The sequence below is a fragment of the Varroa destructor genome, unplaced genomic scaffold (genome assembly GCF_002443255.2).
Source record: "Varroa destructor unplaced genomic scaffold, Vdes_3.0 BEIS01000002.1, whole genome shotgun sequence".
Lineage (NCBI taxonomy): Eukaryota > Metazoa > Arthropoda > Arachnida > Mesostigmata > Varroidae > Varroa > Varroa destructor.
The window spans coordinates 14,535,576-14,559,938 of record NW_019211455.1 but is presented as its reverse complement, the minus strand read 5'-3'; the positions used below and the strand labels follow the sequence as shown (position 1 = coordinate 14,559,938).

General features: G+C 40.9%; 1 protein-coding gene and 3 non-coding genes across 4 annotated transcripts in view; 2 read left to right on the top strand and 2 right to left on the bottom strand.

Moving 5' to 3' along the window:
* p130CAS (Serine_rich_CAS and FAT-like_CAS_C domain-containing protein p130CAS) overlaps positions 1-24,363 on the bottom strand; it is a 117,640-nt gene that overhangs the window by 56,911 nt on the left and 36,366 nt on the right. The window lies entirely within an intron of this gene.
* On the top strand, positions 16,622-16,693 carry TRNAM-CAU (transfer RNA methionine (anticodon CAU)). The gene has a single exon. It is a non-coding gene; the product is annotated as a tRNA-Met (tRNA).
* Positions 17,484-17,555, top strand: TRNAM-CAU (transfer RNA methionine (anticodon CAU)). The gene has a single exon. It is a non-coding gene; the product is annotated as a tRNA-Met (tRNA).
* Positions 17,717-17,788, bottom strand: TRNAM-CAU (transfer RNA methionine (anticodon CAU)). The gene has a single exon. It is a non-coding gene; the product is annotated as a tRNA-Met (tRNA).

Below are 24,363 nucleotides of genomic sequence, written 5' to 3'. Positions count from 1 at the left end.
CGACAATCACATCTAAAACAGAAAGCCTCAGCTGCATGTTCAGTTCTTTCGTCTGCTTCACGATCAGAAGCTGTCCACAAACTGTTCCCAGCAAAACATTATAACCCTATGTGTATATATGTATATCTGTTACGGGTATATTTGTTTTGGACCGAATGGAAGCCAAAGAAACATGTCGAAAACAGAAATTTAACAATGTAGAAAATTTTACCATTTTGAGCAACATAATATAGTTATACTATAGAAAAGACACGTAGTTAGTCATGAATAGTTATGAGATGAAATTTAATAGGATCCTGATAGGCCGAGGCATTTCCCAACGAGCTGAAAATCGGTGCCCAGTGGTACGATTGGAGTCATACGGTTGCACAATGCTGTCTTAGCATCTAAGAAATTTTACCGAGTAGAGCACAAATGATGGTCTCACCAAACTACTGGTAACACGCATAAAGACGCGCACAGTTGGATAGATAGATATAGATAGACAGATAGATATAGATACATACGTACATAGATACATAACATACCTACACAGATACATGAATCGCCAGCTTTTGATTTACTGCGTTCCTTTAGACTTGACCTTAGGCACGTCCCTTGAAACCTACGTTGCAGAAGTCATTAATTTGTCAATCCGGTTTGTCGGTTACTGAACATAGGTTTTGATTAGCGACTATAAAGTTCTATCTACTGATCCCCACCAGTGAAAAATTTCGGCTAAATTTCGTGTTGTTCCGAGCTGGGAGACAGAATTGTGCAGTCAAACACGAATCTCTTCCTTGACCTTTAAATATAAGCATGTATAACTAAAAACTAAAGCACTAAAAAACAAACGCCTTTCTATTTTTTTAAGTAGAGATGTTGGTAGATGAAAAATTGTCTTTACGCTAGTTAAGTGTTTGATGTACAGCTCCAACTTACCCCAGTATATCCCGGAGAACAACGTTATTCCCAAATGGCCACTGTGAGAGTCCAAAATGTCGGATTGAGGTTTGCGTAGGCGATGGATGCAAGCTAATGTTCACTGCTTTTGCTTGAAGCTAAAAGACATTACCCGAAAAAGCAGTAGCTGCACCAGCAATATTTGTAAACAAAGAGGCACCAAATCTGTTTAGGTGGAGAGCGAATTTGGGCTTTTGAAAATAGAAAGAGGGAGAAGGCGCTTGAGAGATAAAATCTTGCCTGGATTCCGGCAGGGTTTACTTCTGAAGCATGTTCTAGACTACTTCTTTCGAATTCTTGTGAGGCAAGCTGCCTTAATCAGAGCATGTGCAAGGATTCTCATCCACGAATAGCCCACACCTTTTTAGGCTAAAGCCAAAGACCAGTCTGCAGCTGGCTGTAACTTCAGGAACCGCATGGATCTCGAGGATGGTAAAACCAAGGGAAAATGTAAAGGACATTAGATGCAACAAGCGCCTTGCTGTGATCGATTACCTCTGTGGTAAAACTGGCGGTGTCCTCAAACGGCGGCAAAAGTAAAGAGGGTTGGGGTCAGACCACGGCCTGAACAGAACACATGACAGCCTTTCCTGCGAATTCTGAGGACAAACTGGTCGAATAGAAAGTAAAGGAATAGAAAATACCGCGACTGCTTTTGCATTGCTTCATCTCGCATGCTGAGTTCACATTGCGGAGACAGAGTGTTTTGTAAAGTAGACAGAGTTCCATGAGAAAGATAAGTGACGAAGACGAAAGAGAAATTCAAATTAAAAATTTAACTATCTAATTTAACGGCAAACAGACAAACAAAATAGCGAAGAAGCTTCGTAAGGCTGTGAGCAGACAGTACTAATATAGGGGTGTACTATACAATAGATTAGTGTATATTATCAGCTCTAATAAATTAGGATCGAAAAAATTACTATTACTCCAGCTAAATTCATTCGATCAGCAATCTCATATTCCCATAATGGTCATCCTTACGACAATAGTTCATTCAAATGTACGGATGTATTACCTATATGTTGCCAAACATCAAATTATCATGTTGATGACACGATTTAACATACCTCTAACACGATATACGTACCTATAAGGGGATGAGCGAGATTTCAACGAGTCAGCGAGTACCAATGTCGCCATATACCCCATTACTACACAAAAGTTCCCGTGAATTTTATACAGAAATGTTTATAACCAGCTTGTGAGCTATCTAAGCATCGAATCAAAACAGTGATTGGGGCAATTATCAGTTAGTAAATACACGTATCTAAACGAAGTGGGGTAAAAATACCTCATTCAAATGTTACACTACTTATAACTGTCTCTCTACGCTCTGAACACTTTGCATGTGGTATACTGTATATCTGTATATATTTAGTAAACGATAATTACAGCAGCCCGCATACACAGTGCCATAAGTAAAATGAGGAACTGGCGACCGCGATGGACAAGAAGACGTAAAAGATTATTACGACGTTCTAACCCTTCTCCATCAGCTGATTAGCTTGCATGAGCTACTATTTTTTATAGGCAGAACGATACAGATCTATGTCCTCTAGTTTGACGTTGAAACTGACTTGTAGATAGCTGTAGTGATAACATATAATTGCTGGTTGAAACTTTACGAGCACGAGCCGCAATCGACGTGCCGTACCGTGTCTGAGATATCAGCAAGCTTACTTTTCAAATAAAAGCATTTTTTTTATGATTAGTTGAGTTAAATCAATTTTTAGGTGGATAAAACCTACTCATCTTTTAGCCGCATTCAAAAAGATTCGCTTTTACGTAGTTTAATCAAACAATCTCGAAAAATCGTAGGAAAAATGAAACGCAAAAATCAATAAGGCGTTTTATAGGTGAAATAAAAACATCAAAACCAAGGGTTTATTGCCATCCTACGTGAATAGTAAGCAAACAAACCATATGTCTACAATTTCTGTTAAAATTTACCTATTTATACCGAGGCGTGTGGATTACAGTTCGTCCCTTTCTTACGTTTCATCTTCACCGAGCATAGCCACTGGACATCATCGAAAATTATCCTGCTCTCTAAATTTTGCCTTTGATCTAAGCCCAAAGATGCTGTCTTATCTTGTCTGCCCATTATTATTTTTCATTCCGTTGCGATTGTACTTGTTGTTCCATTACAGCCCCCCGTTCTGGCTATCATCCGAGTTCAGTAAAACACTGCTTTAATCTAGTCACTCCGTCGGCTTTTATCCGATACTGATATTATCGTATAGTTTCAGTGACTCCTTTAAGGTGCTTTGATTGTTAAATTACTTTGATTCAAATCTTCGACAATCGTGTTTTAGATCCCACTCCGATTGAATCCGCCACTTTGGACTCGTTGAACCCTTGCAGCTTTTTTACTAGCTCAAGCCAAATCTGAAGTTTTAAAATTCACAAAATACATATTAGTTCGTCGTAGAAACGAAAGGAGCAGTTGTATACATCGATATTTTTTCGATAGCTTTTCGCTGAATTATAAACATCATATTAACAAGCAGAGGAAAATCAAAAAGAATTAGGACAATAATATTGTAGGACTTTAAAAACTACGTAGCTTTCCCATGTTGATATCGATTGATTTTCAATAAGTGTTGTGATAACTATAAAAAAAAAAAATATATATATATATATATATATATATATTTTCGTTTACATTGCATTATGGTATCTTTTTTCCCTAAAACCGACTTCTTTCCAAGGCCATTGTCTTCACCGAAGTATCTCCGCAGGCAAACAAGTAACAAAGAAAAATCAGAGATGATTCGAACATGCTTATATATGTACATCCTCTATTTCATGGCTCATAGAACCGTGTAGTAATAACAATAACAACGAAATGTTATATCACATTTATGCGCATTGCATGTATAATGTATTGTTCGAATAAAAATCGTACGCTTCCATCACGTCTGCAATACCAACCCGAACATTTTCCATACTGACGACTGGAAACCAAGTTCATATTCTTATGCTCTCGGACGAAGTATCTATTTGAATCATATTATCAACTGTATAATGTTTTCCATTATATATGTATACACATTTGTTGCTTCTGGCGGGATCTTAGCAGCTGTTGTCTAAAGAAACTTGTTCTCAATAAACGCCGCTATAAATAAGTTTGTTTATTTGGCGACCTGCTTCGCTCGTTTCAAGAGACTGACACATTGAAAATGAAAATTATCAACGAAACATACAGTAGTTATCTGTGCTGTAGAATAATACCGAAACGGCACTATCTCCCCTTTCCCCCGACAAATCAGCGTAATTTTTGTCCACCTACTTATGGTGAACTATGCATAGTATAACACGTAATTTAAAGACTTAGACGTAGTGTTCTGGGAATTTTAAAATGAGAGATTTAGGATTTGCTAGTTGTAAGTCCTCAAAGCTCATATAATACACGCTAAATTTATTTTTTATAGAATTCACATTTGTTATATTGGAGGGCAGGTCCAAATAGGAAAACAGATCCAATAAATATCGTTATAATATTACTCTAGGAGAAAGGTTATGAAAGACAATAATTATACTTTCAGCAGTGTACGATGCGCCTTATGAGCCGTCGTACTTTAACTTTTTGAATCGTTTGCTTTTTTCCTACGTTCCTCTTACGACATTATAAAGCTTCTATTTATTGATTATACCGGACGTTTCTCCTATAAAGGCAAATACTTTTTGCTGTTTCGACTATCGTTCGCTTTAGGATGCCCTATAAGACCTCATTCTAATACGGGCGAGTTATCGGACAGGTAAACAGCCAACTGAACGAGTAAAAAGCATTTGTTCATTATTATTTCCCATCAGTATGTAATAGCAGTGCGCTTCCGTATCTGCGGAGCGTCCAACACACGTAAACATGACCAACAATAAAACAACGAGACGTTTATATCTTATACACATGCAATGCAATACTTAGTAATATTGAAAATGTAATTATTACCTCATTCGACTCATTCACATTTACAAAACACGGACGACGACCACATGCGGTCGATTGTATTCCAATTTAAAGCCCTAATACGAGCACAGGTTTTTTTTCTGCTTCAAATCTTCACCCTGTACAGCGTGTTCCGCTTAATTGATTGAGTTAAAAGCTACCGGAAATTTCGTCAAACACAGTCGCATCGATTGGTGCTTGGCGTCTTTTGCACGATCTATCCTACATAGCAGTAACGAAACGTGCTCGTACGCTTTGCCTCGCTACGTATTGGAGTTGTTGTTTGACGTCCTTTCTCCATCTAACTGATTCAACGTCTGAGTCAGCTAACGGTTAGTACTAGAACAATTTTACTGCCAGCTGCCTGTCGGCGCTAAGAATTCGTCTATGCAATGAAAGTGGACAGATTACAGAGGGGCATTTTGCATTAACTGTCTAATCTTTTTCGGAGAGGTTCGCCTCCCTCCGAATCGACTGATAGTCGCATTGGATGTGGCTGTTGAGCATTGAAGGCAAGCAACATTCAAATAATTTTAGCTCGTAGGATCTTTTGATTGAAAGGAAATAAAGCTACAGATCAGATTAAATTGTGTTCTTCAAATGCTGCCTCAGTCGCTTTGTAGACCTCGGTACTGCTGACTGTTCTTGTTATTCATGTGTAGCAATTTAGCTCCTGTGCTTGTCCGCTGTTGTTTGGAGGCGCTCGCTGGACACACATTTCGTAGTAGTTTTGCTGACGAACAAACTGCAGAGGGCTTTACTGGCGTTGGACACACTCAACAACTAATGGAGTGATCAGACACGTTAAGCCGAAAGCAGATCATCGATTGTTTGTGAACCCAAACAAAAGTGGACTACGGAAGCAACAACGTTGTACGGCGCACAGCAAAATGTCATACCCACAGATTTCCCAATTGGAAATTAAATTTGCTTCTTTGTTTACTCTCATACCCGCTACAGTACTTGCAGATACTATGAACGGTATCGGACCCAGCCCACCACCTCATCTGAAAGGTGTTAAAAGAACGAGAAGGCTACAGAAAATAGGCGAAGTAAACGCCTCGCATACCCCGCGAGGCCGCAGACAAACCGATAGAGACAGCAGGAGTTTGACGACGCTGAGGGGCACCCGCTCTAGGTTCTGTGTTCCTTCAACACAACGACGATGACATCGCCGAAGTCCTTCGACTGAACGGGACGAAATGTAGCGGACCTGACGGCCGGGGACGGCGGAGTTCCGTTGAACCGTTCAGTCTTGAATAGGCGAAGGCCAAACTACGTTTGTCTTATTAGGGCCTAAGGGTAGTTTTGCCGCCGAATCCAGCGGTATGAGCAGGTGGAATCGCTCGACGTCAATAACAGCTCGGTTTACTGGTGCATTCACAAATAGGCGAACTACCGACTCGTTGCTGCGCCTGCCACGGCCGGTTTGCTAAAATCAAGCGTAAGTCTCTGCCGGAGTTGTTTGGCGGATAGCAAAAAGCTGCATAGAAAACTACTCCTACCAAAGGCGTATGTGCCTGAAGATGCACGTCATCTCGTTACGGTCGATAGAGCGCACATTGTTTGCCTCGCCAAATTTGCATCGATCTAATTCTCGGTTTCGTTGCATAGGGGTCCTCGTTCTCTATCTTCTGCTTCGAATGATCACTCAGTGTTTTATGCAGAAGGCATGGAAATACGCAGTCATAATACCTCCCAAAGTAATGTGAAACACATATACACTAGCAGTAGCGTATCAGGGTTGTCAATAATAACCGTGACCTTGGATGATCTTTTCGCCAGTATATATTTATTACATTGTCGAAACACTATTGACCGTTTTCAGGCAAAAACTAAGGCAGGCATTTTTCATATTTTAAAATAATATTACTGCACTAAATATGCGCGATTTTTATCGTTGACTTCTACCATTTTTCTCAACATCGTTATCCCGTCACTGTAGAACCTCCTAGGAAAACAAGCGATTTTGGCATCTTTCCATTAAAACTAAGTTAACACCATTGAGGGAGTGCTGGAGAGACCAAAAGAGGTCCGAGCCTATTAGTGTAAGATCCAATCAATAGGGCGACTGCGTAAAAATTTCCCGTCCAAGTTCTCTCAATTTTTGCCCAATAACTAGTGTTGTAAGCGGTCTACGGTAGAACACATTTTTTCCGTTCACTCGTTCCGGTCGATCTTTTTAATGGCCTATTATTATCTTGTTGGTTGCCAACAGTAGAATTCCGAATCAATCGTTTGGCTGGGCTGGCAACAACCCAGAATGCATGGTTTTTTCAATCACATCAACTCCTTTGGTGTTAGTCTAGGCTTGTGTTTCGGGTTGTAAGGCACGCTTTCTCCAAATGGAACTGCTCGATTGTGGATGCATAGTTCCTTGACAATAACACAGGTACCTGGGCCAACTTTACTCAACTTTCATTGTAAGTTCACCCATATTTTCCGCAAATTGTTGACCACTACGAGAAGCAATTTTTACATCGAAATCTCCAGAACGAAAGTGACAGAGGCATCTTTGAGCCATTTCTTCCGATAACGCATTTTGATCATAAACAGCATACATTCTATGACCTTGGGCTATATTTGCGCCGTATCGCAAAAAGAAGATGTAGTAAATTCCTGCACAAATCTCGCTTATATTCGGGACGCTTTATGTATGTTTGAATTAGAGCATCCACTAATGTCAACACGGCTGCTGTCAAATTTGGGCTTCCAAATGGTACTAACACTATATTTTATAATATAAAATATAGTGTTAGTACCATTTGGAATAAGATAATATCTTATTTGAGATATATATGGTTTAAAGCTAGAAATATGGTCAATACTTTTCCGATAATAAAAAATAAGTAAATATTATATAACAAATCGTAACATATATATATGTATATATATATATTCGTTTTTATCAAGTATTCTCTCAGGTGCTTACGTGGTAATCGGTTGTTTATTTATTTGCTGCATAACACGATTCCTATACGACTCCAATTTCCAAAACCCGCTCAATTTCACAGTTCAAGTTTAATATTTCTATTACCAAATAATGTTGTACTTCGACGAGTGGATCAGCCTGCCTACTTGATCCTTATAAATCGGGTTTAAAAAGTTTCAGGAATATTCGCATGCCCCTTTTCTATCCTTTTGCTGTTCCTGAGACTGTGGTGAAGCAACATAAATAGAGAAAAATCGAAATATCTCTGTATCAACCTTTAACAACAAGTCACCCGCCGAAAATAGGACGCGTCGCCCTATTTTAAAGTCGCGCACTCGAAAAAATTTGGTACCGTATTTCACGGTTAACCACGATTTCGTCGCATTTAGATATTTGGTTCATTATACGCTTGAACGGTAACAATAAATCACCATATGAGTGCTTTTAGTGGTCAAGCGGCCACAGCCTGCTCCAGGATCGTTAACGGCTGTCATGTTATCAAACGACAGCCAGACTGCGGTTTGTAAAAGGTAAACCGAGAAGCAAGATGTTACAGACCTGCACGTTTTAATTAGATTAATTTTGTGCAGTGAATCGATGTGACAGTTGACAAGGCAGTGGAGCACGCCTCACGATGGATTCCTATAGTTTCTTTCTTCAAGAATAGATTCGGATGTGTAGCTTTTTTTAAGGCTCAAAATGATCCAAAAGTTAGAAGGTCTTCGTTTCTCCGTGTTGAATAACCAATCTAACCGGGTATTACTCTGTTTGAAGTAGGTGACACGACTAAGAGGTTGAGGGGTAGTCTAGCTAGGAGATGGGGGATAAACTGGGCCTCCCGAATGAACTGTACAATTCTATGTGAACAGAGAGATTTAGTTATAGAGGCTTCTGTGATATGATAGGACTGGTTATCAAACAGCGGACCCGTTCAAATGGCCTCTCTTCATGCATAAGATGAAGCAACAGCGATCTTCCTGATCGTACCATTGACCCTGATAGGTCGGCTCGTTCCCATCCTAGAGGAAGAAACCACAGCTTGCTTCTGTTTGGGATGACGGGCAAAAATGCGCGCTTGTATAGTGGAAAAGTGTGCCTTCAACGAAAGGCGCCTATTCTCCTGCGATACATAACATCCATTTGACCTTTTTACTATAACACGGTACTTAGCATATATTAATGTAGGAGTTTTTGTCTAACACTACAGTAGTCATGATAATGCGTATAGTGATGGTGCCTGCTTAAACACATTATATTTACGAGAATAGGACGAACAATTGATATCTGCAAGAAGAAGGACTAGGACATGACTGTGCCCATCCGTAGTATCACCTACCAACGCAGTACTATAAAACCTTTTTTGATTGTCTTTTATTCGCTCCCAAGATCTGTTACTGCGGTAGCTGCACTTAACTTAACAGACGACTGCACAGTTACTCTGAGAAGTTCGATTCAGAAATTGATAACGTTTATGCCCAAGTAGCTAGCAATCTTTTCCAAAAGCGGAAATCAAATACTATCTTATATTATGAATTGTTTTATAGATCAAACATTAGCTTAGGCTAGACAATGAAATCGAATGTATTGTGTGTAATTTTGTCGCCTAAGATATATACGAGGTTTTTCAAGAACAGAGTACATATCGATAGCTGTCACCGACGTACGTTTTTTTTCTGTAATATATTTAGCCTATGTTATTATAAAATCTTCTCGTTATCATTTTTATCACACATAATTGAAGAGATATTGTACATTTAGAAATTGAAACAAATATTTGACGAGCTCACTAACAGCGGACTATGAGCGGAACAACTCATCTATATATAGTCATACTGTAATAGGTGAGGCTATCATAAACAATGATCCTTATTACTGTTTATTGGTAATAATCATAATATGTACCTATAGCCACAATCGCTTTAGCTTAGTAACTGATAAAATGTGAGCTAATTATTGTTAGAGTTCTGTTCACACTTAGCGATCCGCCAGTTAATTCCACGTTAAACGCTCCACGCCCGGTCCCTGTTCAGATAATTAGAGTGTGTGTTTGTAAACAATAATCAGGGCAATTCATTTCGTTGCGTACGACGATAGGCGCTACCAGTCCATGCTTATTTCTCGAGCGCTAAAAGACTAGGAGGTTTCGTGTTCATTAATGCCGAACCTACTTAAGAATATGACGACAGCCCTTTGAAGGCGACGTTCGATTAGTGGTCTTCGATGATTAGGCTCAACATTCGCCTTACAACCAACATACGCTCCGTCAAGTGCTGCAACAATTGCAAAAGGCATACGGGATTAGGGAGAAGTTTACCAACTTCAAACAATGGCATACACGATCGCTCGCTCACTCGTCGAGAGAGAGAGATGCGAGAGAGAGAGATGGAGAGAGAGACCGAGCAGCCTGAGACGACCGGTCGCATTCGACGAGCCAGGCGGACTCCATTGCCAGATCGTCTCACGTCGTTCGGTAACGGAGTTGGATCTCTGTTCACAGCTTTTCGCCAAAGATGAATAGACTCAATCGGGAGCGCTGATAATTCTGCTGTGATGTGATGGCGTGTTTTCCGTTAGCAACTGATGACTTACAAACCTGCAAATAGCAACTCAAATAAATGTGCTAGCTTTCGAGCGAACACTACAGATACTAAGAACTTAATTAATAACTGGTCAAGATTTCGCTGCTTTGTTACGATTTTTGACTGTTTGCCGTACTTCGTAGCAAATCTTTTCTAGTTGGTCCGCAACCTCGGAGGTCGAGCAGGGCCTACCTAATCGGACAGCAGTAATTGAGATGCTATTGCCTTTTAGGAAATATCTGATCTACCGCACCGTTTGCAGTAATCTTCCATAACTACATAGCCATGGTGACGATGAAAATGACTGTGATACAGCTACCAAGAAGCAAGAGCAGTATCGACGAACTGTGCTACGAAAACAAATAGCTTTTACACGGTAAATGGTGTTCGATGGTCCCAAGAAAACCGCGTTCGATACGACCGGTGCTAAGCAGAGACGACAGAATGGCTAGAATGGTTAGCTAGCGTTGCTGTCGAGATCCATCACTCTATGATAGACATGAGTTAAGCGTTTCGTAGAAATGAACCCAGCATGAAACATTACCACTGAAAGTTTTAATACGAAAATGATACTTTCAATCCGAAAATCTGGCATCATTTCATTTTCAGTTTAGTGTTACACTTAAGAAACCAGCTACCTTTGCTCTATAATGGTAAGGACTCTCTGATCCATCAGGAACGTTAAGATTAGTCGTACTAACGATTATATATATAAAAGTAATTGTTATTACTATGTTTGTAATCCTATTCAGCTATGGGTGAATATTTCAAGCGACAGTCCGAATAGACTGTGACTGTCACAGTATAGATGTGTCCATAGAACACTCTAACCCTCAAAGAAGTGAGATGTAATACCATTTAACATCCATGCCTCGCAAAAAGGCAAGCTTAGACCCCCGCAACTTGGCCCACTTCGAAATAGAGGACTTGGAGATATATCAAAGATAAGAGGGAAGAAGGCCGGCACAGATGAAATGAAAAAAAAAAAAAATATTTCCATCGAGATAGCTAACGAAAGAGACCGGTCAAGGATACACTGGGCTTTCGAACAATTATGAGACGCTAAAAGATGAAGACTCTCCGGGGGCGGACGAATGCTTGCTATAATCTATTCAATAAATCGTTCTTCAGTCTTCGATGAGAAAAGACACTTGAAAGATCGCACAGTTCAGTACATACCTAGCAATATATAATCTAGATCTCTAGAAATACTTGCTCGGGAAAAATACTACTGAATAATATAAAGAATCGAATACTACCTGGGTGATATTTAGGATGTTGAGCTTATCAAATGAACTAGAGGTAGACGCACCGAAAGTGAGCACTAAGGCGCTACATCACAGTATGTACCTTGTTGCCTATAGTTACCGTTATAATGTGTTGAGACTCTACATGCAATTGGACCAATGTATACTTTTCAATTTCAGCTACCGTAATACATTTTCATAATATGGAGAGGAAAAGGTGTTTTTAGCGGCACCATCTAAATATAACTTTGTCCGCGATCCAAAGCCTTCATTTTGTTTGTCGTGTCCTTCATACGATAAATGTACAGGGTTAAAAAATGGATACTTGCGCAAAGATAGGCGACATCGTTACAAGTTCCCAGTATCAATGTGATCAGCGGCAACAACGAGGCTTGGCCAGGTGTATAGAACCCAGACTGGTACCTGCTAAAGAGGAACTGTACCATCCGTGACACCTGGTAGACTCAACGTTAACGTTAGAAACGAGCGCTCGCTAATCAACGAGATCCGAAGAAAGCATCAACAAAGACTGTTGTAGGTTCGCTTCTTGTTAGAAACATTAAGAATGGTGTCGTATGCTCAAGCATAACTTGTTGGACAACGAGAAAAATCGATCGGCTGGACGATGAGCGCCAAACACGACACAGAAGCTGGTCTTCGCCATTGTTGTTATTATTTCGTGCGATTTTCACGCTAGCGCGTTATGGAGACGATAAAGACGCGGATGATGTCATGTCGCTGATCTTCCAGTCCATGCGAAAAGCTTCGCATCTGCATGATGCAGCAGCATATTTGTATGTTTGTAATGTGTGCGTATATTGTGAGACGACAGCCATGGGGAACAGCAAGAAAGTCAGCCGGGATCAATCCGGCCAACAGTCCTATCTGTAATAGTTACATATGATGATCTTGTTCGGAACGTCGTTATCGTGTAGAGCCTCCGGCGGCCCCTGTTGGGGCCGATAGCGATAATTTGGTGTTATATTCTGTTTTATAGTACTGATTAGCGGTTACACGTTAATAAGACGAATCCGTTCAGATAGATTCTCCCAATAATACCAGTAACAGGCTATTCGTGTAATACTATCTATCAATATATTGTACTCTACGATCAGTACAGCTGATATCAACTTCATAGGTCGATTTCAGGGCTCAAAATTATAGCGGAAACCTGTAGCTGGCGTCAAGCTTTGAGCTGCTCTGCTTATTCAGGCTATCACACTTGCTGTTCGTAATCAATCCATTATACTTTCGCGTGACTGTCACTTTTATAGACGTGCAGGGAGATGTCGAAGGTAGAATTCTCCAAGTGGAAGCAGTCATAACCGCGAGCAGACGAACAGGCAGTGGACCAGCAGTGATTTGAAATCACCTCTAGGACACCTTGACTGAGTGACATCCACGGTGATTAAGTAGAACGTAAAATGGAACAGGTATGCACAAAATCGATTGCTCTCGTAAAGAGAAGTCTGTGCGAGGCCATACTGCGCCCTGTTCATTGCTTTCTCTAGCAGAGTTTGCTATGCGTTCCAAAGGCTTGCGTAAGACCGGCCAGATTTTATAGAGTTCCTTCTTTCGCATAGTAACTGTTTTACTATATAGAAATTAATAGATATTAGCTCGTTGTCGACTCACCGACTCATTCAGTCGAACAGAAATCTACGCGAAAGGGTACTACATATTAACTTAGATTAATTGGACTATAGGTCAACTTGCTAGAATTTAGGTGCGCGTATAATTCGGTATAAAACAATTGCACTTAGCGCGAAGGTACTGAATAAACTGTATGCTTATGCTGATAATCATAAATTTGCGAGAGATAAGTATACGATTTGTTGGATTTGGCTTGTTTTTCTAATTATATATTAAAATCATGAAACTCGATTATATATGACCTATATGAAACTCGATTCTACTTATCAGCCTGCCATAGAAAGAGCTTGTGTGGGTGAGAGGTTTTTCATGTGTATACATGGAAAAAATCCACGGAAGTTGAGGGGATAACATTAGAAATGTTGATATGTGCCAAAAGGAATATAACTCAACCTTCTTCATGATGGCGATAGTAAATCTCTTCCTTGAGGTTCTCTGGTTTGGGTGAAGATATCTTCCAAGAAGAAAACAAGAGTTTCTCTTCCCGCTTTAATAATCCGGTAGGTACGTGTTCACTGGTCACCTTGTTTCTCACAAATCCATTATGCATATCGGCTTCACCATCATGTCTATTTCACATCGATAGCCATACATCCAGCAAATATTCGTTCATCGATCCATCGTTGTCAAGCATCATTCGTGTATCACTGTATCCAGGAACATAACTTTCGCTGTTTTTACGTATGCTGCAACTTCTTGCAGTCTGACATGAAACTGTATCACTTCTGTTAAACTTTACTCACGGTAGAGTATCCAATTCTCGTTTGTCATTACTAGTCCAAGTGTTGTAATATCAACCTTCCCTTAAATTCTGATCGAACCGAGTCGCCCGTTCTGGGCTTAGTTCCATTGCTACCGTTCACGGTCGCAGCTTACTACCTTCTGGCAGCTCCGCCGGTGTCTGTCATGAAGGAGCACTGCCAGTCGGTCCTGCAAACGCCACCATGCCCGTTTCCCACAGCCGCTACTCTACAGGCGTGCAGGTTAGCCGTCTCTTTGCGCGTTTGCTATAGCGTCCCCAGCGCCATCTGTGTGAATCAACTGAAACCTGCGCGCACTCACACACAGGCGCACACATCAATGCGCCCGACCGTAGATGGCCACTTGCATAGCACTTACAGACACACGCCGGTAGCAACCGACAGCAACTGATCTGGGCATCCATACAGCCGCTGCAGTGTTTATTGGACCGGTAGTCGAAGAACTGTAGCAGTCGGGTTTCGCCTGCTTCGGTGCTCTTTTGTCGAGCCTAGAGAGCTCAGCACGTTGTCTTCTGCAGCTCCTGCTATCGTCAGCTAGATCTACTCATGCTATTCAGAATGCTGCTAACGATGGCGTCTACTGCTGCCGCCGCTGCTATTGGTCTATCCGTGGCCATTGCCATGCTCTGCTTCACTTCGTTAGCAACCATGCAGACGGACAAGCAAAGGCAAGAAAGAGCAATGCTCCCTGCTCTTCTGATCGATGACGACTGTTGCTCTCTATCGCTCGTCTAAAGCGTTTGCTCTACTGTTTCCTTCGGTGTTACTCGTTCTCTCTTTCGTTATTGCCATCCCTTTGACGAACTGCCCTGATCGGGTCTCGAGCAGTCTGTTGCGACCGACCTACAGTCTGCTACCCCTCGATGTACCGGGGTCTTCGACGAGGATTGCTACCGCTTCAGTCAACAAAAGTGATGAAGTTGCTGTTTGGTTGCGGCAAGTTTTAGACAGCTCGGACTACGGTCCCTCGAATCCATGTGACGGCATAGAAAACGCTTGGGATGCTGTTGTGGGCAGATGCCCATAATAATGTCAACGGGTGAACGCACCCTTTAGCTGCGCAAGTTCCAGCTGGTCAACTTTTTCTTCTGTATATTCATTGCTTTCTCCTCCTCCGCTCGTTTTCCTCCTCCCCCCCTTTGTTCCTCTTTCCTTTTGACCCTATTGAGGTATCTCTTTAATTCGCTGTGTATTTGCAAATAGCTGGTTTGCTCGTATGCTCGCACGTGTAGGCGAACTAAACCGTGCTCACGTTGGAACTCACGGGTACACAAACAAATAGACCGACTTATAAACACACACACTTGTTAATACATAAACGGACAGACGGGGAAGTCAATGGTCAAAATACATTCTTCTGGGCACACGCAGACCAATTCGCACATGAGTAGCACAAACACCCGCGGCGTAAATTACATAGCATTGGAATAGCAGTAGCAGCATCACACGTACATTGTAAAATGTGACTACTTAGCTCGATTTATACTGTTCGTGGCCTATTAGTGTTTGTGATGGTACAGTGATGCTGTGTCGCTACCGCCAGAACAAGCAAGCAAAAATTCCCTCAGTCTAAATAAAACACAAAAAGGCTGATGAAGTGCAAACTTCTGCAGGCGCGAAACTGGAAGTACTAATCTTATTTTTAGTTTTGTCCATAAAAAAGTTTTTTTATATTGAAACGAATCTGTGCATGTCGAGGCTCAGATCGATGGCTAAACACGATCGGCCAGCAAGAGTGCCTCATATAAATCAGGCGGAAATGACCAAGTTAGAAAAATACTCGAGTGCTTTTGAAGAAGAATAGGTTAAAACTTCAATGAATGAATGAATGAGTAATGACGACGAAGTTCGATGGCGGACGTTTTCAGCAGAAAAGCTCTGCAGGAGTAGCGTCACCCGGGTTTTGTACCCTTCTATGTCCGCCGTTGCGAGAATAGAAAAAGAAAACACCAAATTAGCACAAGATAAACAGTAAAAATAATAATAATCTGAGGAAGTATCTGAGAAGACCATTTAATGAGAATGAATGCCAAAGAGAGTTTATTAGTAATCAAAACGGAAAAGGAAACAAAGTATTATGTCTAAAGTTTTTGCCTTGTCTTTTTTCTGATAACGAGCGCAAGCAGTTAAATATATAATTCAGCAACAGCTTTTATAATCCTTGTAGGACTGATATAGGCGATGTCTCGACAAAATCTGTTTGGAAAGGGTCCTTGCCTCTTTCGGTTGGGATCGAAAGAGAACAGGCCAACATGTGACAATAACAATGCCAGAAACAACAATGGCAACAACAGTAATGTTGTACACAGTGGGGGTGGCTTTTTGCAAAAATAATGTATAGTTCTGATGCTGAGCGTTAGCTATCGATGCGTATTTGCGACAGTAAATCTTACCGCACTGCACCGCCCTGTTCTTATAAAAAATCTTGAATTCCATTGATTACTTAACGAATGCTTAGTTATGATAAATACGGTGCAATCCGTACCGTGAATACGTTCAGCCACACGAAGTACAACTTGAACTTGATTAAAGTTTAATCTCGATCTAAACATCGAAGCAGAGTGGCGCAGTGGAAGCGTGCTGGGCCCATAACCCAGAGGTCCGTGGATCGAAACCACGCTCTGCTAAACATTGTTTTGACAACCTCTAGTCCACTCTACAAAAACAGGTCTACAATTTCTAAACCTCAAATAACCGACGTTCATTTACTTAATATTACACTACGCATTTAAAATCAATTCCGCCGAACACGTAATAGAGTCGAATATAAAGTTTCGTAGCGGTGAATCGTACCCGTTTTAATGTCCTTTGAAATTATCGTTCAGGATTAGAAGAGGAGCTAAAGGGCATGCTGTCGAGACAAGTAAAAGACCCGATTCATTACAAAGTTTTAAGAGCAGTAAAGTCTTTGCATTAACTTTCAATACTGTTCTTTTAATGATTTATGTATGTGTAAGTTATCGTCAAAAGTACAGTATCATTTTTTCGTAATCTATATATTTCTTCTATCGTTCACTTAAGCAAGATCAGTCTTCCAGGATAGGAAAACCCTGTAACTTGAGTGAAATCATTGAGAAGCCCACATTTTTACCACAAGTTACAAGGTGTACATCATCTATTACATGTAACACCATTTGGAATGATGCGATTCCAGGTCCTAACCTTAGTTTTGTGTTCGCCGCGATAGCCCATCACTTTTGAGTAGCATGAATCAGCATTCAACCTGGAACAGATTACTTAGAAGCATTCAGGAATGAATTGGATTATAGCGTCTATCTTGGGGTCACTGGAGTAATCGAAATTACGTTACGAAACGCTTCACAGTTTACAAGTCTATTCATTTTGTTAAAAGACATTCATTTTCACCTTTACGATGTATTAGATTGATACATAGATAGCGTCCGTCGTTCTTCGTCAAGCAGAGTGGCGCAGTGGAAGCGTGCTGGGCCCATAACCCAGAGGTCCGTGGATCGAAACCACGCTCTGCTAAGTATTTTTTTTGACAATTGCTAAACGATGCAAATTAAAAGCAAATTGCCATGCAGCTACTATCTACAGGCGGTAGCACAAGAACAAAGGTTTGTTATTTGAGTCTTTGAAATTGTAGACTTGTTTTTGTAGAGTGGACTAGGTGTTGTCAAAACAATGTTTAGCAGAGCGTGGTTTCGATCCACGGACCTCTGGGTTATGGGCCCAGCACGCTTCCACTGCGCCACTCTGCTTCGATGGTTACCTCGAGATTAAACTTTAATCAAATTCAACTTGTACTTCGAGTGGCTCAACGTATTCACGGTACTGATTGCGCCGTATTTAGAAAGAATCCAATTACACAGAAAAGTACATTATATCTATAGAACTGCGATGCGTCGAAAAATAACAACTGCAGGTTAATGCACAACCATCTACGCTAACTATTGGGTTAAGAATGTGACGTATTTCCTATACAACATGTGGGATTGGGACAAACTTTTCAAGTTTCGTAGCACATGTATCGGAATACACGGTTTTCTCTATTGTAGCTTCACAAAAATTGTATTGCAGTTGGATTTTACCGAAACAAGACTCCCCAACGTAACTATCTCTTTTTGCATAATCAAACACTTCACCATCCTCGAAGTCTATAAATCGAGCAGAACACGATTCAGTCTACGAACCGTTGGTGCCGACCTCAAGCGATCAGGATAGGGGCTCAGCGATTAATGAGCTCCTAGTCTCGAGTCCGAATCCGAGGGTCAGAATTTTTTACAAACGTATTTAGTTCATGTCTAGTCACTACTCGGGTACGCGCGACACGTCAATAACAATATATTGCTATAGTATGACCTTTCATCGAGCATAATGTTCCTAATAAGATATTACAGATGCAAAGCCAAGCACGATGGTTTCATATCGTGCCTTTTCTTTACTAGGCTTTTTTACAATAAACAATCTGGTGACACAGAGCTTATTAAATACGTTATTGTTTCTAATTACAGTGGCAAAAAATCATTGACGAAAACTTAGCTCGCGGTCTTCGCAGAATGGTCAAGTTTTCTGAATCATAAGGACTCAAGCAAGGACGTGTCGACCTTTCATGCATCTTAAGTGTCAGGCTTCTCTTCATCCTTTACGAACAGGTGCAAAAGTTAAGAACAAATGTGCTTGTTCGTCTGGCTGATTCTACTACGAGATGCTGATATTATCTCTCGGCATATGTTCAGACATGTTGTTTTACAGCCTGTTTATTGGCTACCAGGAAAGTTGCTACAAGGGGTTACTGATCGTCTTGAATTTGTATTGTAGAGAAATGATGTAAAAAAATGATTTCAGAAGTGCATTGCCTAACTTCACTAACTCTCACTGTTTGTATATCATTTGAAGCAGTTGATATCGTTTGCCTACATGTGGTATTTGACCGCCCACCACGAATGCTCACTGAAACAGCAGCGTAAGGTATAGTTTTGGACTGCTGCTTATCGTCTATCGCTCTATATAGTAAAAATCCCAATAACCGTGAGCATCGCTGCAGTAGAGATGGCGCTGCGTTGTGCGCTGTTCAAACGAATGAAACGACATCTCAGGCATCGATTCTGGCTCAGTTGGTCCTATAAAAATTCAAAACAAGAGAAACCGCAATCAAATGAATACGCTATTGACGATCTTGTCCTGCACACGTGTATGACGCGTGTGTCTGTCTTATGGAATGAATGGTAAATGTGGTACGACTGTTCGAGCATCCTTCAGATGAGCTCGATCGCTGCCGCGTGTACCGACATCCGCTAATGGCCTGCTAGACATGAGTGTTTGGCAGCATTATCACCATTTACCATATGGATGTACACTGTAGTATTGTTTTTTATATTTACTTTTTTTGAATCTTTAGTAACGCAATCTGTCGGAGTGCGGTAAATGTACGGAAAGGACCTTTTTTCGCAGGTGAGGAAAAATGCGCCTTGCGTCCGCCGACATCGTTGGAGGTACACTTGAGGTGCAGTCGAATCGTGAATGATGCGCGGCAATCAAAAGATGATTAAGTATTCAAATATTTATTAATATATAGGTCAACAGCAGTAGCCATATACATAATAGGCATCAATCTACTATATCCAGGTGAATGAGGCTTTCTGGTTGGCTTTATGAGGCGGTTTTGTTTCCCTGGTGTTTTTTTATGTTGCTCTCCTTTAGACGATTATCTAGAGAAAAAAATACGCTTGAAACAAAGCGCTGCTAACCAACATGAGGCCGATTCAGCTGAAAAAGGCTTTTCAATTGCCTTTTCGCTGGGCAGCTCAGTCTGCTCCTAGATATATTATGTGTCTGATACGCGCTAATCAGTGTGCTATGGTTCCAGCGCTCACTTACGTTGAAACCTGCGCTGTAATACACTAGCAAAGGAAGATTCGCTGTTTCCTTGATGCTACCTAGCCGATTGCACACATACACACACAAACATATATATACAGTTATGAGAGCTACCTATACAAAAACAGCAGAATAAACACCTTGTAAGGCCGTTCTCTGTATAGGGTCATTAGCCTATGAAGAAATAGCACAGCACAACACGCCAACGAATGCCATACAAATAGAGACTATCTGACAAAAGGAACGGACCTGTCGCTCTGTTTGATATTATGCGAAGGTTTGTCGCATGATATCTCTGCGGATTCACAAATAAGCCCACGTAGAATTCAGCTTGAAATGATCGGTAAAAAAGTTCAGAGGCGTAGATTGCCTCTGAAGGTTCAAACGTAGAAGTACAGGTAGGTGACTTTCGTATAAAGTAGACAATAGGTGATTTTCGTAATTGCCATCTTTCTTCGCCTTCCATACGATACGGAGCAGCGACATGCATACGACGCCCACATATGGCAGTCACGTCATGCTCTGACTTTTCAGACACATATGCTGCCTGTCGGACAGATTCTTGCCTATCTGCAGACCCTTGGCTAGTTACATGAGTACATAGCAGCATATTGTGCTTAAGAGGCGCTATGTTACGTGTCACGAAATCAGGTGATAGAACACGCAGTAGCGGAACGCTTTGTTCGGGCGTTTAGATCTCTGATTGATATCGCTACATTAAGCGAAATACTGTACAGGTTAAAAGCATCTCTGATAATCTGGCAAACGTTAACAGTAGAACGTACACGTCGCGTTTCGCAATGGAAGGCAGGTTTCATTAAGCTGTTCTCGTTAAGAACTGGATATATAGATACGATCTCCTTTGTATTGTTTGACGTAAGTGAATATGTTTTTATTTATAAAACTGAACCCTTAGAGATTCATCATACACCGTTTCGACATTTTTCTAAGTATAAATGTAATATTTGGGAAAATACGCTGTTTACTGTTATTTGTGCTATAGACAAACAATTGTAGTGTTACACATGTCATGGACCAAATTGGAAAACGTTCGGAAGATGGCGTGGGTGGGTTACGGTGGATGATGTATATTGAATGCAAAGCAGGCGCGTAAGGTAGAGATTACCAGTCCTATGTACGATACCTTGGTGAAGTGTACGGAAGGCTGAGTCACTCGAGCTAATTAAGAAACTGGCCAAGTGTTAGTTTTTTAAATATACAATTTTCTGTTGGAGCCAAATAATCGGGACGATGCTTTTCAGCAATTGAAGTAAGCAATGGCCTGATAAAATGAATACCCAGGTCGCCTTCAACTTACGTTTTCATTCTAGAATTAAACAAATTTTTTTTCCTTAAAACAAAAAGATTATCTGTTCGTCGTACGTTATCATTCCCACTACATCCCTTTTCATACCTTTTATCGCTTTTGTTATTATTATTATTATTATTATGCCTTTAAACATGTGATTTTAAAGTCGTTCAGTTTCTAAACTGTGATTGATTGAAACAAGAGTTTTTTTTTTTTTTTTTTTTTTCGCAAATGGTGTACATCTGCATGCATTACATATTTTTTTTTTATATAACCTAAACATCATTAAGAAGTAGTCAAACTTATTAGCGCACAATAAGAACAGAAAGTTGTTCGTTTTAGGTTAACCATTCCATCCAACTTCAGTGACGGTTTCTCTGTTTCGAGACGTACGATGTCTATCGATGGTATCATTACTTCCCCTCTGTTTCCCTTGATGAAATAGAGGGGAAAGAAAATCTAACACTTTCTAAACAAATCCTCCAAGTTTGTTCGGTTAGCCGTCTATTGCCTCCACACATGGTGTGACGACACACTATGACGGGACGGTGCTGTGAAATGCAGCAGTAGAGCTAAATAGAGGTATTATTCTTTGTATTTTCATCTGAATATGAACTCATTTATTTATTTGTGTTAAACGTGCAACTTCAGAAGTCGCGTACCTCAGAAAATCACAAGAAATAAGTTAGGTACAGGGGGCAATCAACAGGAGTGCCAAGCCTTTGAAGATTCCAGTGAAGAGCCAATTTAAGGACGTGTGCTGCCAAGATTTCATCTTGTATAGATTTCAAGTCCTCTGAAGCGTGGAGAGGATAGGAGTTCTCAAGGGTTTTCAGGCATTCTCGCATAGTTAGACAGAACGACACCTCTCACGCGAGTAAAGAAAGACGAAAATCTACAAATAAAGTAGCCAGCACAAACAAACGACAAGATTGCACAAGCTCAACGAGAAGAAACGACCAAAACGCTTGATAAGCGCTACATTTATACATGTTTTTCTTATGGGTTCAGCTGTACCGTGCACCGCCGCCATACAACGCAATATGTCGCACTTTTACTACAGTTTTCGTACCATGCAATTTCCTCCGGCTTGTCTTGTCGAGCAGTGTCATCAGTAAACAGTAAAATATGAGAGTTGCGTCCAACCACTTTGGTCAGAGTAACAAGTTCGCTGGCTTGTCTTGCTCAACTCAGCCTATCTTAGCCTCCAGCGTTTCTACGTCGAGTTGCATCTATCTCGCCCACACCCTTTTTGTCTGGGACTAGGTGCGATCCGGCAGCAGTAACACAACAAGACCAAGAGGCGATCTGGGTTTTGGTAGGAACGATGTACATGGCGCAGGCTTCAGCATACCACCTGTTCCGGCTTTTGAACGAAAAAACAACATCTGCGTTTTCTTCGTCCACAGTATTTTGCTGTTCGTCTCGTTGCAGCGAGGCCTACATCGCAGATGCTGCCGTCCTCCTCTTCGGCCAAGTGTTGACAGACGGCCTCGTTTGAACCAGGACCCGCTCTCATTTCCCCGTTCTGCTCAGAGATCTGGCATAAAAAGAAATTTTCGGGTTCTATTGCTGCGCTTGCTAAGGTGCTCGAATGCAGTTGGTCTACTTTTGGCCACCTACTGGCGTTGCGGTCCTGCCTTGGCCAAGTGTCAGTCCTGTGGGGTTTGATGGAAACGGGCCGAAGGCCAGATACGACGCGGCGACGATACTGTTGACTTGGGAACGACTGGTGTATACGTTTAATAGCGTATCTATCATTTTGTCTCTATGAAATACGCCGATGAGGCGTTACTATCAGCGTCTGCCACAGGTGCCATTATAAAATTAGGCCTTCATGAGCTAAATAAGCATAAAGAACGCTCCAATAAGCTAAACAATAGTAACGTTGTGGTGAACGAAAAAACTTCGCCATGCGCTTTTTCGTATCGTCAATGGGGCATTTCTTAGAATCGAACGAAAAAAGAAAAGAGCTGTTACATTTTAGGGACTAGGATCAAACGATACTTGTTTTCTCTGTACTGGGACAACCGTATTTAATTTAGATTATGTCTTTATGTGTAATATTGAATGGGGCTTTTGCTGTATTTTGTAAGTACTGTCCCGTCCAGATACGACATCGACGCCCAGCGTTGAGCGGTATTTCCCTAACGTAAACTCATTATAGGGATAATCCTTTTTCAGAATGACGAGACAACTTTAGTGTAGAGCACACAATTACCTCGTTGTTGTATTTGTTTATTTTTTTGGACGCGTTGGATATGTGGATCACTACATAGTCGTGGAATCGGCTATGCTCAGTAATTAATGAATGTTTGATATTCATTAATCAGCGATGTCCTTCGTGGTTTGTCCTTTTATTGAGAGGCCCAATAGTTGTGAAGCTGATATCCATATCAACGGGAATAACTGTCACTTCAGCATTCTGCGGTTTGTTGGATTTTTAACGTTGTTTGTTACTGTTTTTAGCCGTGTACGTTCTAGTATAGAGGAAACTGTTCAGTAACTTCTTAGTCGCCGTTCATGTTTGACATAACGCTCGGCTCGTATCCCTACAAAGATACTGCAAATACCTTCCATGAAACCCGCAATACTGCACCAAATACCACAAACTGTTACTAACTTATTGAATAAACAGTAGTAGATCGACACCGCTGTTTTTGTTGTCGATACAAACGGTAAACGCGGTCGCCCGTGGTCACAAACTGGCGGCGACGCCGCAAGCGTTATATCAAGGGATTTGCAAGGTCTCGAAATAAATGTAGGAAACGGGCCGAAAAGAACACATAAATGCTCATAAAATATGTGACACTTAAAAGAATGAGAACATTGACAAAACGGATTCTTCCATAAACCAGACCATAAACTCTTCGGATCCGTTAAACACAAAGCGGGTAGATCATTCGGAACGTTGTTTGTCGACAATAAATCTGCTTGAAATTGTAGCGATGTTGTTTATTCGATTGGGAAAAGCCACCACACACCTTAGGGGCTTTCATGTCTTATGTCCTGCTTTTAGATTAATTCGACGGTCAACAATAAATATTTAACTATTCTAAATTGTATGCATGTAGAAATAATTGTAACTTCTATACTACTCTTATGATATAGCACTGGTATCCATTCGATTTTCAAAATATACGCAGT